Source organism: Octopus bimaculoides, chromosome 8 (genome assembly GCF_001194135.2).
Source record: "Octopus bimaculoides isolate UCB-OBI-ISO-001 chromosome 8, ASM119413v2, whole genome shotgun sequence".
Taxonomy (NCBI): Eukaryota; Metazoa; Mollusca; class Cephalopoda; order Octopoda; family Octopodidae; genus Octopus; species Octopus bimaculoides.
Window position 1 is genome coordinate 92178457 of NC_068988.1, and position 19884 is coordinate 92198340.

Below are 19884 nucleotides of genomic sequence, written 5' to 3' on the forward strand. Positions count from 1 at the left end.
TATATATATATATATATATATATATATATATATATATACACACACACACACACACACACACACACACACACACACACACACACACATATATATATATATATATATATATATATATACACACACAACAGGCTTCTTTTAGTTTCTGTCTGCATGGCTTTGGTCAGTCAATAGCTATAGTAGAAAACACTTGCCCGAGGTGCCATGCTGTGGGACTGAACCCATTTTCCTATTCCTTGTTGGAACTGTTTCGACCTTATCAACAAAACCCAGCGAAAGAACGAATGTAATCTCATAATCCCTTCTTATTTCTGCTTTTCAGTGTAATTCTGTAACTCTGCTGCTTGATATAAAAACTATTTCGTATACATGCATTGATCTAAGATTATGCTTGCAGTATTAACCTGCATGAAATGTGCAGCAGTACAAGTAAGAGAAGAGAATGGCTGTGCATTAAAAGTTTCAATGAATATTGGGAAAATATGATTGTATTAGGGTTGACATGTGACATGAAAAGGCATTGAGTGCTGGTTCTAAATGTGATGTGAGAGAGGAAGTTCAGAGAAACAATGATATATTGCTCTGCGGAACCATCCATTTCATGTCATCTTTTTATTTGACCATCACTGAGTATTGCTGATCTCAGCTGTTGGAGAGAGTGACAGGATGGACAGCTGAGAGACAGACAGACAGTGGTAGATAGTTGAGTTTAGCTGGCAGACAGTAGAGTACAGATGTGAAACAGACTATTAGTGAAATGTGTCTATAAGAGTGACTGACAGTAGAGTACTCTTGTGAGACAGAGCAATAAAACCTTTCTAGTAGGAACTTGTTTATATTTATTCCAAATTCTTAGATTAATTAAAGTTATGTCATCTTATATATCAGTCACCTAATTATTTTTCCTTAATGCATTTTTTCTCTTCTGAAAATCTAATTTACTAAGTTGCTATTTGTAAATTATTCAAGGTGTTGAGTCGAAGAAATTCCGTCTCCATAGCATATAATTATTGTTGTTGTTGTTGTTATTTAAAAGCAACATGAAATACAGTTGTATCTATTTTTATGACTTGCACCAGATTATCATTTTTATTTTCATATTATAATGGCTCTATAGAAACAGATTTATACCAGAAAAAAATCCAGATTTCCCAAACTATTTTAGTTGTAGGCCATTACTATGAATAAAATTCCCAGAACAACACAAATAGAGCTGACTGACAGTAAATGTCCATTAAAAGTAGCAGAGATCAAAGGAAATTGTAATGTATTGATGTAACTGTTCTGTGAAAGTCTTGTTTGTTATTACTGCACCTGAGAGAAAGAGACAGAGAGAGAGAAAGAGGAGGGGGATAGTGTAATTGCTGGAGTTGATGAGGGAAATATCTAAATTGGTCTTGTCTTGGTGATCTGTGAGTAGTCTTGAAGTAATAGCTAGCTGCCTATAAACACAGTTCATGACACTAGGAGGGTTGCAGCCAAACTATAAAGTCAAGAGGTGAGAAGATTATATCCCATCACGAATGCTGCACATTGTCTTTGGGAGAGCCACTTAACACTCTCAAAGACTCAGTCCACCCAGCTATAAATAGATATAACTCATTGTTGCAAATAGCAGAAGCACTATGGTTTATATTGTCTTGTGATGCAGAGTCTTGGAAACTCCTCCCATTGCTATAGCTTCATAAGAGATAGATTCCAGCAGACTGCTTTGGAGAGAGAGGTGGGGGGGGATGGTCTCTATCTGAATAAATTGGTGAGAGATGGACTCTACCAGATTGATTGGACTTTTCTGAAACAGTGTCTCCTGCAACACAAAGTGGTGTTATAAGATTCATCACCACCATGCCACTAGTGGTAGTGATCTGTGGTACTACTGCTGCTACAGTATGACCATATTTCACTATTATAGTACCTGGATATGAGATGCAAATAGATCTGTTGCACACACACACACACACATGCATGCACCCCCTCCCTCCGCACACATATTCTCTCTCGCACCTCCTGCCCTCTCTCGCACCTCCTGCTCTCTCCCACTTCCTGCCCTCTCTCTTTCCTCTGCCTTCTCTCCTCCTCCTGCCCTCTCTACTTCTCCTACCCTCTCTATGAATGTGTTTTAACTCTTCTGTTTGTCCTTTCTTTCCACAGTGTTCAGCTTTGTTGTGGCAGTGGCGGGTGTGGTGAGGGTGATGCAGATGATGATGTTGTTGTTGTTGGTGGCTTTACTGATGAGGACAATGATCAGGTTGTTGTTGTTGTTGTATAGCCCCAAGTCATCCCTCATTGAGTAGACCTATATTCAAAGGCATTCCAACAATGATCATCCCATCATAATTGGAGTATATTGGATTACATTACCCACTGTGTTCATTCCTTTCTCAAAACAGCAGGGCATGATTTGTGACAGATTTGCTTGTTATTTCTGGCAGGTCAAGTAACTACATAAAGGATGCTTTGTTAGTTCATTGATGATGAAGGTGATAATGAGCTGAAACTTGTGATAATTCACTTTAATTTATATATGCCACTCTACCAAACTTATCCCTTCCTTCTCGCATATCTATTATTAATATTAGGAAGACTAACAGGTCAGTTGTGGCTATGAGATATTACACCATGTGGGAAATGATAACTGCTTTCTTATATTTATGGCAATAGTGGTAGTGTGGAGGCGCAATGGCCCAGTGGTTAGGGCAGCGGACTCGTGGTCAGAGGATCGCAGTTTTGATTCCCAGACCAGGCGTTGTGAGTGTTTATTGAGTGAAAACACCTAAGCTCCACGAGGCTCCGGCAGGGGGTGGTGGCGACCCCTGTTGTACTCTTTCGCCCCAACTTTCTCTCACTCTTTCTTCCTGTTTCTTGAGTAACGCTGCAATGGACTGGCGTCCCGTCCAGCTGCGGGCAACACATACGCCATAGAAACCGGGAAACCAGGAAACCAGGCCCATGAGCCTGGCTAGGCTTTGAAAGAGCAACAAAGGAAAAAATAGTGGTAGTAGTGGTGGTGATGGTGATGATGGCAGCAGTGGTGGTGGTGGTGGTGGTGGTAGTTCTTGATCTCTGGTAATATAGTATTTGGTTTGCCAGATTCTTGAGGTGAACCCATGTGTTAAAACAGTTTTTGTTCTATCTTAGAAGGGTCATTACACCAATAATAAACACATGCACTGGCTCAATTTCACTTCTTTATTATTCATTGTTCATCAATTGGTTTGTCATTTGACCAACTAACTAATCAATTGTTTGGTTAATCAATTAATCAGTGGTTAGAGCATCAGGCTCACAATTATGAAGTAGTGAGCATGATTCCCAGACCTGGCTGTGTGTTGTGTTCTTGAGCAAGACACTTTATTTCATGTTGCTCCAGTTTACTCAGCTGTAGAAAATAAGTTGTGACGTCACTGGTGCCAAGCTGTATCAGCCTTTGCCTTTCTCTTGAATAACATTAGTGGCATGGAGAAGAGAGGCTGGTATGCATAGACAATTGCTGGTCTTCCATAAACAACCTTGCCTGGACTTGTGTGCTGGAGAGGAACTTTCTAGGTGCAATCTGATGGTCATTCATGACCGAAGGATGTCTTTACTCTTTATCTTTTAATCTATTAAGCAGTTGCGTTTGCTAATATCTTTTCATCATTGTTAACAACCTCTTCGATGACATGCCCATTCTGTTCCATGTTAGCTTTAGACCTGAATAATAATAAAGAAGTGAAATTGAATCAGTGTGTGTGTTTATTATTGGTTTAATGATCCTCCCAAAATACTTTTAAAATATACATTATTTACATTTGATGGATATTTGTCCACATCTTGTTTGTTGTTAACACAACATTTCGGCTGATACACCCTCCAGCCTTCATCAGGTGTCTTGGGGAAATTTCGAAACTGGGTTCTCATTCCTAAGGTATTTTTCAATGTTATTATTATTATTATTCAGGTCACTGCCTGGAATCAAACTCAGAATCTTGGGATTAGTAGCCTGCACTCTTAACCACTACGTCATATGCCCGTGGGTGTAGTGGTTAAGAGCGCGGGCTACTAACCCCAAGATTCCGAGTTCAATTCCAAGCAGTGACCTGAATAATAATAATATTATTATAATAACAATAATAATAATAATAACAACATCGTAAAATACCTTAGGAATAAGAATTCAGGTTCAAAATTTCCCCAAGACACCTGATGAAGGCTTGAGGGTATATCAGCCAAAACGTGTTAATAACAAACAAGATGAGGACAAATATCTGTCAAATGTAAATAATGTAAATAATTCCTCATCTCTTAAATATAGAACTGTTTCAAAATATAATATAGTAGTTCTAGTAATAGTTTCATCAACGGTTATTTATAGCGTTGCGGACTATTCTTGTCATTGTTCACTGGTTATGGTTATTCCTATTGCTAAACACCAGGTCAACATTGATCAAACTGATCTATGCTCAAAGTCATTCCAAAGGTGACCATTCCATTTTTCTTTTTAGGGCTTACATTATCTGATGTTTTGTTGTCTTATTCAAAAGGTCAAAGTGTAATTTGAAGGAGATTTGACTGCCATTTCTAGCAGGTGAAGCATGTGATTACATAGAGTCACAGGCACCCGGTGTTGTTTTGTATTGTGATGGTTGGTGCTTGTGTTGTTCAGTTACTTTATGTTAAAGTAATGGTAGTAGTGGTGATGGTGGGCTTAAGGGAGACAGTATGCAGTTCATTGCTAGAAAATTCATTGTTAGAAAATTCCAAACCCTCTGCTACTGCCCCACAAATTCATTGCAACTGGAATACACAGGACCAAGAGGCATTCACACAATCACAATCACAATCAGTGCATGACCTGGGAATCAATATGAATGATGATATGTTGTCCCATGTGCCTACTACTAAGATGGTAACAATGAAAAGGTGGTGACTGAATGGATGGACTCAGAGAGCATTCAGTACAGGAGAACAAGAAACCACGTTAGTCCTGCAGAATTCATTTATTCTTGGACATCTGGATAATTGGTCCCAGTTATGATCATTGCATGGTGTCAAAGTAACTACAGAGCTCGAGGCATTCCAGTTTTGTTACATCCATAATTTTGCCTCAAACAGATGGAATTGTTGAGCAGCTCATTCCACTCTCTTATCTTTTACATTTAGACATTTATACATCACTGTTCATTTGTTTGTGTCTCTGATTAAGTCTTGAGTAGTGTTTAAGAGGACAGCGTTTCCCTCCCTTAACAGCTCCTTTGCATTTTTTTATGTCGTCTAATGTGAGATTCATTTGCTCCTTTGTTTGTCCTGCAGCCGATGTGAAACCACACTTGTCTGGTTTGCTTGTTGAGTCATCGTATTTTTCTTTCTGTTCCTTGTCCATGTTGTCGTTATTCTTGTCTGTATTATTCTTGTTGCTGTCTATATTTGTGTCATGACTGTTTGAAATATTTTTGCTTTGTGTGTTTGTACTGGTACTGGTGCTGTTCAGTGGGGGAAAATCAGCACAACACTACCTGCTAGGACAGTAACTGCCACTCCCCTCGACAACAGAGTCCATCTTGTTTTTCATAAAACAAAAAGCAATTTTTCTTTTTTTAAGGACTAAAAAGTCCAAAATTGCCCCCGAAAATGTGAATAATTCAACAATAGACTGTTTCTAGTTAACTAAAGGGGTCCCACGCAATTAACAAACGAAGCAAACGAGCAACAATCTTCAAAAATTTCAACACAAACTACAACACACGTAGCTCAGCAAAAACATTTATCTTAATGACAACAACAACAATAATAATAATGGTTTCTGATTTAGGCACAAGGCAAGCAGTTTTTATTGGAAGGAGTAATTTGATACCATCAATCCCAGTACATGAATGGTGCTTAATTTTACCAACCCTGGAAAAAGGAAAAGCAAAGCTGACCTTGGCTATATTTGAACTCAGAATGTAAAGAGCTTGAACAAATATCACAAAGCATTGCGAACTTAAAGAGAAGAATTTGTTGCAGAAAGAAATAAATGTCTCTCTTTTACCGGAACAAGGAAAAAACGGTCTCTTGGTATTCTTAACAATTGGAAAGGATTTTGTTTACTGTTGTGACGTGGCCGGACACTTAAATGTGATGGGTGTTGAACAGAATGATCCTAGTGAATGGAGACTCTGAGTGGTTGGCGTTAGGAAGGGCATCCAGCTGTAGAAACTCTGCCAAATTAGATTGGAGCCTGGTGTTGCCATCCGGTTTCACCAGTCCTCAATCAAATCGTCCAACCCATGCTAGCATGGAAAGCGGACGTTAAACGATGATGATGATGATAATGATGATGAAATCCAAAGAAGAGTCTAAAATGTGTATTGATCTATAATGGAAACTTGTTTGATGTGCTTCCTACTGGTCACTCTGTACACTTAAAAGAGAATTATGATCACATAAAAGTTGTATTAGATTTACTTAAGTACGATGAACACAAATGGGTCATATGTGTGGATCTAAAAATGGTCAACTTTTTACTTGGCCAACAAGGAGGGTGTACAAAATATCCGTGTTTCCTGTGTTTCCGGGATAGCCAAGCGCGAGACAAACATGGAGAACAGAAACTGGCCAGTTAGGAAGAATTTGACTTGGGGAGAGTGAGGGAAAATCATCTTTCCACCCCTCTATATTAAACTAGGACTAATGAAGTAATTTGTCAAAGCTCTTAGTGTGGAAGGTAACTGTTTCAGATTCATATGTACAACATTTCTTGAACTAAGTTATGATAAAATAACAGCTGGTGTTTTGAATGGGCCACAAATCAGAAAGTTAACAAAATGCCAGAATTTCTTGAGCTCGATAGCTGACATAGAAAAAAGAGCATGGGATTCATTTGTGACTATTGTGAAAGGATTTTCAGGGAGTGAAAAGGCTGCAAACTACAAGAATTTGGTGGAGACATTAGTTGATAGCTTTCATTTTTTAGGCTGCAACATGAGCATAAAGCTTCACTTCCTCAATAGCCATCTCGATGAATTTCCTGCTAGTCTTCTAAAAGTGAGCAATGAGCGGGAGTGTTTTCATCAAGCAATCAAGATTATGGAGGGGAAATATCAAGGTTGATGGAACACACACATGACAGCAGACTACTGTCGGAGTATTCAAAGAGACAGTGTAGGCATGAAAGTCTCCAGATGCTCTCACAAATGGAAATTTGTTCCATGAATATGAAGGAATGTGTATAATGGTTTGTGTTTTATCCTTCATATCAGAAAATTAACAGCAGGTATTTAGTAAAAGGTGACGCTATCTAACATTTCGTATTCTATTAACATTATAACTTATTGTTTGAAGCTATGAGACTTAGTGAGATATCCTGACCAGGTAAATTATTTATACAGTACATCATAAAATAGGGGTATGCTATAGAAGGAAAACCTGATGTATTAGGAAAAAATGGATACCATATTTGAAATCGGTATCTCGAAATTAACTAAAAACAACCACAAAACCAAAGTCAGCAAAAAGTGTGTTGACCAGTGATCGGTGGATTTAGTCTGGCCATTCTGGTCAAAGCATATGTACTCAGTGTTCCCAGCCTTCACATAAAAATTCATCCTGGAAGCTTCCTCTTCTAGTGCATGTAGTAGTTTTTCAGCATTAGCTACCTTGTCAGTAAATAACCAAAGTCATCAGCATCAGTGATCTTCCTGGCTGGATACCTCATACTCCTAACTTTCTGCAGAGTAAAACCAATGTTGCCGTGAAGAACAATAGACATATGCAAAACATAGTCTAGTTCATGATGAACAAGAAGGGTACTAGTGTATCACCATCTAGTACTCCCATAGGAATATCAAAAAAGTCTGTATCATGCTATCAGTTTTGTATTCTTATTCAGCATCATGATTGCATCCATTGTTTCTTGCGGTATTTTGTAGTTTCTCATCATGTTGGTCACCTTTCCTCAATGCACCAAATCAAAGGCCTTCAAGAAGTCCACAAAAGCAACACAGTCTCTAAGTTCCTTGTTCTCACTCCTTCAATGATTCTACTCACAGTCAATATCTGTCTGAGCATCAATTTGGTCTTTCTGAATCCATTCTAGTTTGGATGAAGAACCTTCTCAATTTCAGGGTGGATTCAACTACACAACATCATATTTTGAGAATCTAAGCAAAGACTTCCTGTCGTCAACAATCTCCTAGTGCAGAGAATTATCAAAAATGAACTTCCTATCAAGAAAGGCCCATTCACTGAAGATGAGTATGAATTGAAGACAGTACTGAAGAGATTGAAGAGTGAGAAAGCAGCTGGTCTAGATGAAGTGCCCTCTGAAGTCTGGAAGGCAAGAAGCCGAGGCAATATTTTTCTGCAATCCTGCTGCAATGTGTGCCACTAAAGTGCAATCTGAATCTGGATAGAAAGATGCATTCTTCCATTTCCAAAGAAAAGTGACCTATCACTGACCACCAACTACAGAAGTATCACACAGCTTCCAATAATAATAATCATAATTCTTTCTTCTACAGACCTGCTGTGCCTAAATCAGAAACAATTGGTTTTCTCACAGTACTTTACAAGTGCTTTATTTTATTGACTCTGAAAGGATGAAAAGCTAAGTTGACCTCAGCAGGATTTTGGTGGGATTTTAATGCAGAATGTAAAGAGCCAGAACAAATACTGAACATTTTTTCTAAAGTTCCAGTGGTTCTGCTAGTCTTCTGCTCTAGATCACTATCATCTTAATTTTCATAGTTCTGTAGAATTTATATTGAATACTCATGTGTACAATTTTTTTCTAAAAAGTTTATCCAGTCCTAGCACATACAACCATCAAAAGTTTTTTAGAACATTATCTATCTCAGGGCGTCTGGCTAGCACCTGATGGACAATGTGTAAGTATGGCTGATGCCAAGAAACATTTCTCACAACAATAACAATACATATGATTGCTCTAGTAAGATATGCATGTATATGTAGTATTAAAACCTGATCTCTGTCCACTTCTTTCTTTCTCAAGAATAGAGTGCATGTGTGTCTGTCTGTCATTTGACTTTTTCAATCCAAAAGGGCTTTTCAACCCAATACTTATGTGCTATTAATAACAGCTTTATATGTGCTTCAGAATCCATTCGATGTGGTTTGCTTCCTATCTCAACTTAAGACAAAAGGTCTTGACCATGGGGTTGATAAGCTCCTGATTGAGATTGTCCTCTTCCCAGTCAAGAGGGAGGCAAATCTCCAGTGTGGGATGTGACGTGCAGGGAAATGTTCTCTGGCTCCAATCTTGCAGCTTCTGCTGCAAGCCCAGGTGTCACCACCTGTCATGCAGAGGAGAGAAACAATCAACAAATACAGGCACCTGGCTGGCTGTTGAGAGATCAGGTGTTCTAGAGGACCCTGTACTACTGGTTTCCTTTGCAAAATAGGGATAACTGCAGCTTGTCAGAGAAATGTGCTCTGCAAGGTAGAGGGGCTGCTGCAGCAAGTGCCGCCAGCCATTCTACATAGCATCTCCATTGCTGTCATTAACATGGGGTACAACTGAGCACCCCACTTGTTCTGGGATATGTGGCCCATTTCCCCTCCCCCTCCATCTTCTACAGCTTTACCCCCTCCCCCTACTTATTTCCTTTTCTTTTTTTTCCTTCCTTATTTCTCTTCTTTCCTATGTCTTTGTATTTAATTGTTCTAATGAAACAAGTAATTCTAAATGTTAAAAAAACAACAAAAAAGAAACAATTATTTCAGTTTCTGAAAAGTTTCCAAATTATTATGGTATCAACTATATATATATATATATATATATATATATATACATACACACACACAAACACATACACTTATGCATATGTGTGTGTATGTATGCATGTGTGAGTGAATGGGTTGAGGTGGCACCAATTCATATTTTCAGAAAAACAACTTGTTGCTGTTATACCTTTGGAGATCTCGTGTAGTGAAATATATAACTGTACTGTTTGTCTCTAATGATGTATCCAGGTGAAGTGCAGCTGATATGATTGCGATATGTCATATGCACAGCATGTTCCTCTCAACTATTTCAACATTAAGTGAAGTCTAACTATAGTAGAAACATTTTACTACATCAATAGATCCAACTTCTTTCAAAACAGACCAGAACTTCATCTACTTAAAGACTAATTCCAATTACAAGGTCTCAGCTTTTAAGTTTACTGGCATTATCTGCCATAATGTCTCTAAAACATTATTCTAAGACATAGTTTTGTCTGTAAAGTAGAATATATAAACAACTACAAAAAAAAAATCCAATATTGTGGTTTAATTTCATTTTCCTTTGTGTGTTTAGTTCTCATGCTTGCATGGCTAAGACTGGTTAGTTTATTTAAAACCAAGTTGACAACTTGAGAGACATATCTAGTAAAGAAAAAAAAATAGGTTCGCTTTTGTTTTCATGCATGGAAGGAATTGAAATATTACTGAGAAATATTTCTCAGAAAATATTTTGGTTGAAAAACTTATAATCATTATAGTAATGTCTACACAAAAATGTCTCTTCTAAGAGAGCCATTGCTATATTTTAGTGTCTTCCAGCTTCCCAGTGGACTTTTTATTAACGTGCAAAGATTGTTTTCTGCCACAGTATTATTGGAAAAGTAAAATTCTTTCTCAAGATTTATGGCATCTGGGAAGTTGTTTTCGGTTGCGTAGACTTTCTATCGAATAGACTCTTCTGAAGGCAGTCAAGTGACTGTAATTCAGCCACCATGGCTACCAACAATAACTTTAACCTTTAGAAATGATCAATACAAGCTACAACTACATATTTTAATAACAAGGTAGGTTGTTTTTTTCTCCACCATAACCTTTCTCTTTTCTTAATTTTTTTTTTTTTTCTCAATTTTCCCACACTTAACAGATTTATTCTTTTTTTAATCTGCTTCATTTTTCTTTTCTTATCTGAAATATCAGGACATTTTTCATTCTTCATTTCAAGAGAGTTCTATCCACCATGTTTACCTAGTTTAATCACTTCGATTTGCTAGTTTCAGTGGAAAATATTTGGTATTCACTTTTTCTTTGTGGAAGCTGGTTATTTAGTCTGCTTTGGTATACTTCGTAATATAACTAAATTTTGTTTTAAATGCATCTCTTTTTTCTTGTTGTTATGTGTTTTTATCAAATTTAATCATGTAACAATTTAAAATTCTACCTGAATCCCTAACAAACACAACTTATTATTTACTATTTGAAAAGACGTTCTCATTTCTTCTCTCTCCAAAAAATTTCCCTGTATGTAAAGTTTCTTTCTGAAAACAAGACTAAGTGCCTGCAGTATAATTCCCACACTAAAACAATATATACCTTTAACAATACAATTATCTCCCTCATATCATCATCATTAATGCTGTTGTTATATGTGTTACACAAATATATATATATATATTTATATGTGTGCGTGTGTGTATATATATATGTATATGTATTAGGTGCAGGTGTGTGGATGTGTGGTAAGAAGCTTGCTTCTCGACCACATGGTCCTGGGTTCAGTCTCACTGTGTGGCACCTTGGGGAAGGGACTTTTGCTATCGCCTCAGGCTGACCAAAGCCTTGTGAGTGGATTTAGTAGATAGAAACTGAAAGAAAATGGTGAGCTGGCAGAAACGTTAGCACACCGGCGAAATGCTTAGCGGTATTTCATCTGCCGTTACGTTCTGAGTTCAAATTCCGCCGAGGTCGACTTTGCCTTTCATCCTCTCAGGGTCGATAAATTAAGTACCAGTTATGCACTGGGATCGATGTAATCAGCTTGATCCCTTTGTCTGTCCTTGTTTGTCCCCTCTATGTTTAGCCCCTTGTGGGCAATAAAGAAATAGGAAACTGAAAGAAGACTATTGTATAGATATGTATGTATGTGTGTGTGTGTGTGTGTATGTGTGTGTCTTTGTATCTATATTTGTCTCCCATCATCATTTAACAACCGGTGTTAGTGTGTTTGCGCCACCTTGACTTAGCAGTTCAGCAATGGAGACTGATAGAATAGGTACTAGGCTTAAGAAATGAGTCTTGGGTTGATTTGTTCGACTAGAGCCTCTCAAAGCGGTGCTCCAGCATGGCTGCAGTCAAATGACTGAAGCAAGAATGTGTGTGTGTGTGTGTGTGTGTGTGTGTGTGTGTGTGTGTGTGTGTGTGTGTGTGCGCGCGCGCGTGCGCGCGTGTGTGTGTTGTTCCTTGTCATAATAGACTCAGACTTTGATACTCCTTTAATTTTGAAGGGTTCCAATACATGAATCTTTCATGGATTCTTTTTGTCCTTTCTTTCTCTATTTATATTTGTAATTCATTTGAACTCATCAAGTCACACACACACATTTCTCACCATCATCATTATTTAATGTCCGTCTTCCATTCTGGTATGGGTTGGATGATTCGAGAGGTGCTGACAAGCAAGAGGACTGAGGTATGCTCCAATATCTGTTTGGCATGATTTTGACAGCTGGATGTCCTTTCTAATGCCAACCGCTTTATAACTTGCACTAGGTGCATTTTATATGGCACTGGCACCAGTGAGGTCACCAAGCAACTTGCAAAACAAGACCCTTCAGCTGTGGGCCTGTAGAATTAGGGGAGGTGGCTTTATGCATGTGCATGTGTCATCATCATCATTGTTTAACGTTGGATAGCTTGACAGTAGGTGGCCAGGTAGGAGCTTGCACCAGACTTCTCTGTTTTGGCAAGGTTTTTACAGCTGGATGCCCTTCCTAACACCAACAAATTAGGACCCTTGGTGTTCTTCACCTGAGTGTGTGTATGTGTGTGCGTGTGTTGAGAGAGAGAGAGAGAGAGAGAGAGATAAAGGTATGGCTTATTTATCCTTTCTCCTTTATGACTCTTTTACTGTCTATTTTTCTGTCATTTTGCATTTTATTCTGTGTATTGCGCTTCCACTTTTGGCTTTCATTACTGTGTTTCTTTATTTGATTTATATGTCTGCTTTTTGTCCACTCATTTACTTTTTTACAAGCTTATTGTATACACTACTCCTGAGCATTGCATACAATAAGCTCAATAATCTGCCAGAATTGTTAGCACACCGAGCAAAATGTTTAGTGGCATTTCGTCTGTCTCAATGTTCTAAATTCAAATGCTGCCATGGTCAACTTTGCCTTTCTTCTTTATGGGGTTGGTAAAATAAGTACCAGTTTGTTATGATGAGAGTCATGGCGCACCTTGTGAGAAATAGACTGGACTGAGGGATTATAAATAGTAGTGGTCGAAGTGAAGTTTGGGTGTTAGTTTGAGTTGAGTTTGCAGTGAAGTCAGAAAGTGTCAGTTGGTTAGTTCGTTTGGAATATTGATTGTTGCTTCGTGAAGAGATTGTTGGATCATTACGTTGTTATTATGGCTGTATCATTATCTTGTTTACTGTTACAAGACTGGTTCAGTGTATCTAAAGCATCCGTCACAATATCATGGCAGTACCATGACATTGGAGATGGAGGATACAACATCTGGCGACAAGAGTTTCGAAGCTCACATAGATTATTTAGCAATTTATTTGTGATACAACTTGTTAAATGATGGAAAATCTATTAGCTTCTATAATATAGTTACAAATGCAACAACAAAACAGCAACAGGATTTTCAGAAGCAACTAGTACAACAGAAGCAACTAGCAACAACTACAACAGCAACAATTATTGGAGCTATGCACAAAGAAGTCTGAAAATGCGGTAAGTTCATTTTCGCCAGACGGCATATTAAACTCCATAACAGAATTCAGTTATAACCCAGAGGAGGGTATAACTTTTGCAATGTATTGCAGAAGGTACGAGGAGATTTTTAAGGAAGATTGCAAAACAAGGTCAGATGAAGAAAAAGTAAGGTTATTATTACTTAAATTAGCTCCACCTGAGCATGAACAATACTGTAATTTCATATTGCCCAAAAAGTCTAGTGAAATTTGTTTTCAAGAAACAAATTACTGTCTAATATGTCCGGTGATAAAACTTATCTATTTAACACTCAAATGGAGTGTTGGAATTTAGCTAAAAAAGAGAATGATGACTTTATTACGTATCCAGGAACAATCAGCTGAATGTGTGAAAGTTTTAAACTTAAAGAACTTACTCCTGAGATGTTTAAGTGCCTCGTTTTTGTACAAGGCCTTACAGCAAATGAAGATAGAGAAATACAGGCAAGAATTCTTTCAAGACTTGAACAAGTGAACCGAGATTTAACTCTGCAGACTGTTGCAGAAGAGTGTCAAAGAATGGTAAACCTGAAACACAACATAAGAAAAATTCAAGAAAAGGATTTCGCAAAAATAAAGACATGTTGACTGAGAAAGTATTACCAAAGAAGATGGCAAGGTTCTAATCCATGTTATGGATGTGGCAGCCTAGATTTTAGAAAAGATTGTCCTTTTAAAAACCAAAAATGTTACAGTTGTCAAAAATTTGGACACATAAGTTCATACTACAGAACAAAAGTACGAAGGTCAAATGCAAAAATTTTAAAGTACTCTCAGCAGAAAGTAAAATCGACTGCCAAATTAAGGAAATTTGTACATGTAAAAGTAAATGGAGTAAATATTAAATTACAACTGGATACTGGTAGTGACATTTCAATCTTTAACACTGACATGTAGAAGAAAATAGGGAAACCTATGTTAAGAAAAACAGCACATGGCATGACGGATGACAAACTACACTTTGTAGGCAAAATGTGGAATTGTGGCATATTTCGAGGAAAAACTTGCAAGGCGAAAGTTTTTGTCGTAAAGAATGCAACCAATCTATTTGGTACTGACTAGTTGGAGTTATTTGACTTATTGGATCTCCCAATAAGCTAGTACTGTAAAAAATTAAATGACTGCTCCACTAGTGAAAAAAACTCAGCAGCTGAATTGAAGAAAAAAATTAATTAAAAATGTTATGTGTAATATTATCCACAAACTGCCAGTGACAGCTCATGATATAAAAATAAAATCTCTAGAGGATAAATGAAAGAAATGTTGAAAAATAAACGAAATAAAAATACAAATTCGAATAATTTTTCACTGTGCAATGATGTTTTAGTGTATGCTCAAAGAGTGGTAGTGCCAACTGCACTACAGAAATGAGTATTGCAGGAATTTCTCAGTGGACCCCCAAGAATGTTGAGAATGAAAGCCTTAATAGGGAGCTATGTATATTGGCTGATAGTGGACCAGAATGTTGAAAATTGTGTAAAATCAGGTAGAGGTTGTGCACTAGCAGCCAAAGCGCCACTGGTGAAATGCCAATCGTGGCCTGAGATGAATAAAAAAAAAAGCAAGGAATGACATAGATAATGATGAAGTGCTAATGAAATTCTTGAGGGTATATAGCGTAACACCCAATCTGAATATCAGTTCGGGAAAGTCTCTAGCGGAGTTTAGGAAAGTCTCTGTGTGAAACATAAAATCGATCTTTGATAAATTATTTAGAGGAAAGAATACATTTAAAGGAAATACAGAAAAGGTAACAAAACATTTCAAAGTAGGAGATAAAGTTCATTTTAAAATTTACAAAAATGATAAAGAAGGCTGGGAGGATAGTTTCGTAACTAAAAGATTGGAGACAGAGGATACAACACAGTTGAACAGTGGGGTCGATATCATTGGCTTACCTCCTCTCCCAAAATTGCTAACTTTGTGCCAAAATTTAAAACCATTATTATTATCATCATCATCATCATCATCATCATCATCATCATCATCATCATCATTATTATTTTTATTATTATTATTAGTAGTAGTAGTAGTAGTAGTAGTAGTTATAATAAGGAGATGATAAAATCAGTGCACTTCTACTGAAAGCTTGGCTTGCACGAATGTAATGCATTTTAAAAAATCATGGTATTAGACTAAGGTTTAAGAATTTGTGTGTGTGTGTGTGTGTGTGTGTACCTGTATTTTGTGTAATCCTAATAAATATTTTCAATATTTCTGTCTAGATCTTTAGATATCTTTAAACTGTTTTAATGGTAATATTTTTTTTTCTGCTGTGTATAATATATCAATTAGGTGCAAGTAATATTTCTTTGATCTTTGTTAATTATATATGCTCTGTCACTCTTTAAACTTAGCTTCAGTCTAGTAGCATAAGTTCTGGAAAATCTCACATTTAAGGACCTTTACTATTTGAGAAACCTGTTGGTGATTGCTATAAGCTTTAGAACTGGAAAAATTTTAGCAATGGGTAGGGTGATGTGCACTTGAAACAGAAGTTGCTCCAAGAATATTTGACTGAGGAATTTCCTGTTGGCCGACTTTCATCTTAAGAGCTGTTGTATTTTCTGGTAAAACTAAGATGATTTATTATTGTTAAAACTTCTTCTCAAGGCAGTTATTGGCAGCAACATCTTTGAAACAATTCAGTTCTGCTACATAGTCTTTCAGCTTCTGAAATGCTAAGTTAATTGTAGGGGTTATATGACAAGTTTGTATGTACATTGAATGCTCAACTCTAATAGCTTTTATGCTAAAATGTGATTTGGGCTTGCATGAACTAAAAGCCACTGATTTTAGAAACCTGTGACAGATATTTTCTCTAAGGTATTGAATTCAATCATCTTCAGACCATCAGAGAGCATACCACTGACATGAACAGTGAATGTAGCTGCCTCTACAAAACGCCTCTGCCTATGGAATCATCAACCATATCAAAGGTCCTCATTGGATTATTCAGGGGTTTACTTCACTAAGTGTCCAAGGCTTTCAGTATGTTCACCATGAAAAAACTAGAGTACTTAGGATAAACTTTGCTTACAAGAAAACAAAATGCATGGAATATGTTGTTTTCTTTTTCTTTTCTTTTTTTTCTTCAAGTGCTTGCATGTTTATTTTTAGTGGGATCACCAATTTGGTTGTCTTGCATTAAATGGAAGTTCAAACAAGAAGACCAGAATGAATATAATCATTATTCACACAACCCTATGATGGAATGCAAATGAATGTGAATTAGCAGAATTGGCAACTCTAATTCATGAAGTTTTAAGTCCAGAGCATCATCAAGACAATCCCTCCGGGTTGATGAGAATTATTACCAAGCAGCTCTGTGTGATTTGGTCTGCTCTCAGATGTGCAGGGGATGAAGATATCTGGTACAACTCTTATGAGATGAGAAGAATTTAATTCATATCTGGCAAAGCCCAGGAGAACTGTGTGATCATGTGACACACAACATTATGTGGCTTCCTTGAATACGCTTTGACTGCTACTGTGTAAGGTGTTGTTGGGGGAAGTTTGGCCTCCAATCCCACTGTACCAATAACTTATATATCTTGGGAGGCAGCATGGATTGGTGCCACCTGATCTTCGTATGTACTTGCTTCCATGGTCACATGAAGCCTGTCACTGGAGCTGAGAGAGGAATCTTGTTGAATGACCATTTTTCTCAATTCATTTGCCAACCACTTTACCGAGTATACAGGAAGTATTTTATCATGGCACCGACACTAGAGAAGTTGCATAGTATTTTACAAGCTGGGTGATAAGATGTTAGGAGAGAGAAAGTAATGGAAGAGAGACAATGATAGATACATATTGGCTGTTGGTCACAAAGATGAATGTAAAATAATGTTGGCAGTGTGACGAAAATGAGTTGTCATAAGTTAGAGGGAGCAGATGATGGATAGCAAAAAAATAGAGAAAGGCAATAATAAGTTAGAGTACGAGATGACAATGAATGATCATATATGTTGTGGTAAGGGAGACCAAGTGAATAATAGGGAGGTGGATGGGAGGTGGAAAGTGATAATGTCAATAAAGCAATGTAGAGAGGTTGGCAGCAGAAAGTATTGAATAGAGACATGCCTTGTTGCTCAGGCATTGTAATAAAAGAAAAAAATGATGCTGACTATTAGGTGAGGTAAAACAATAATGGGTAACGGTGGTGAAATTCAATGTGAACAAATAAAGTATCATCCCTCATTACACAGGCAAAATGAAGATGAGAGACAAATGATTGGGAGTATTGAATATGGATAGTTCTGGTGCCATCCCTCCATTAATTACACTGTGTAACATTATTTCCTATTTGCTTACCACTAGAAAGTATGAAAAATGGCTAATATTTCTTGCAAACTTTGCTTTTGCTACTTTTATTCAAACCCCAAAGACTCCCTCTCAACACATGGCCTTGATGCTCTCCTACTACTCCTGCTCATGATCAGAGATGTACATATTGTCAGCCACTAAAGGGCATGCTCAAGTGGTTATGGTCAAGCAACTGACATGCAAATCTGTGGTACTGAACAGAATATTTGCTATAATATTTCTGCTTCAGCAACCCAGTGCTGAATCTGTATGAAATATAATGGAAAGTAGGTCAGTTTCAATAGGAAATGACACATACTGACCAAAGACATGCTATACATGATGGAAGTAAGGTAGAGTGCTAAGAATATGAAGGTGAAAGAGAGAGATAGAGAGATAATGTCAACCTTCGTTATACAGTGGCATATTGAATAGGGTAAAGGAAAAGTGACAGGAGAAGTTAATGAAGAGGTCAGTAGATGAAGACAACATGAATATAATGAGTGAAAGATCCATTGTATATACATACAGTATTATACAACTCAACCATCATCACCACCACTACTCCTCCCACCACTTTTTCTTTCCATGCTTGCATTGAGGTACAGGTTTTTCCAGCATAGTATGTTACCAATTATCACCATTCGTTATCATCTCCATTGTGAGGTTCAGCTTCTTGTTATCAGTCTTCACCACTTCATCCCTTGCAAATATCACCTGCATATACGTACTGTACATATAATACATTGACAAATAGATTGGTACACACACACACACACACACACACACACACACACAGATATGCATTTGTATGTATGATATCGTCACCATTGTACGTCTGCTCTCTCTACTGGCATGGGTAGCACCACAGCTTGTTCCAATGTCTCATTTTTGGTATCGTTCCTATGACCCAATGCCCTTATTAACACCATTACAGAGTGTATTTTCTGTGTTTTTTTGTCACCAGTACCATAGAGGTTGCCTTACTATCAACAGGACGGAAGAGCCCTCTCAAGCCCTGCAGTATCACTGTTTGAATCAATTACTAATCACATAGAGCATGCTGGGTGCTTCATGTGTCACCAACACTGTTGGGGGTGCCTTACCACTTGTAAAGCTAAGGAGAGCACTTTCCCACTCAAGCATCATGTGATTCAAGAGGAAAGAAAAGAGAAAGAAAGGGTAGTAAGATATAAGTGGTGGGGATATGGAAGAAGGAGATATTCAGTGTGCACTAATTGAGTACTTTCCTCTTAATTATGGGTGTCATGACACAGTGAGTAAAGGAAATGGGGGAGTCTAGAATAGGCACAGTAGTTAGGGGAGTGGATGATGGTGGGCTATGAGGATATAGAATGGACAACAGGTGGGTAGAGATGCATACAAACAATAATATATAAGTAAGAGAGTGGGTGTGCTCTAAGATTAAATGAAGGGTTGGATCTTCTGAAGCACTATGTAACATCAATCAACAAGGTCTTCATATCTTGAGATCATTTTTCACCACTTTATCCTAAGTATTTCTCATGCTCGTTATCTATATATATAAAAATGAGAATGTGTGTGTGTCTGTCTGTCTGTCTGTCTGTCTGTCTGTGTGAATCCCTAAAACTCGAGAACTACGCAACCAATTTCATTCAAATTTTACACATGCCTTACTTAGGGTTCCAGTTGTGTTTTAGTCAAAAAAAATTATTAACTTCTTGCAGAGTTCGAGCACACGGCAACATAATATCTCCTCCACTATTTAAGTATTACGTGTCAAAAGTGAAACAAAAACACTCATGCCAAATACTTTCACTTTAAAAATGAAACTATTCCACTAACTGAAACAATCACATTTCGATACTGTAGTGACAGATACTTTCACAGAGAGAGAAAGAGAGAAAGAGAGA

The 19884-nt window shown here is 37.4% G+C and overlaps 1 protein-coding gene across 2 annotated transcripts in view; it reads left to right on the forward strand.

Moving 5' to 3' along the window:
• Positions 1–19884, forward strand: part of LOC106874580 (ubiquitin-like-conjugating enzyme ATG10) — a 321299-nt gene that overhangs the window by 65031 nt on the left and 236384 nt on the right. The window lies entirely within an intron of this gene.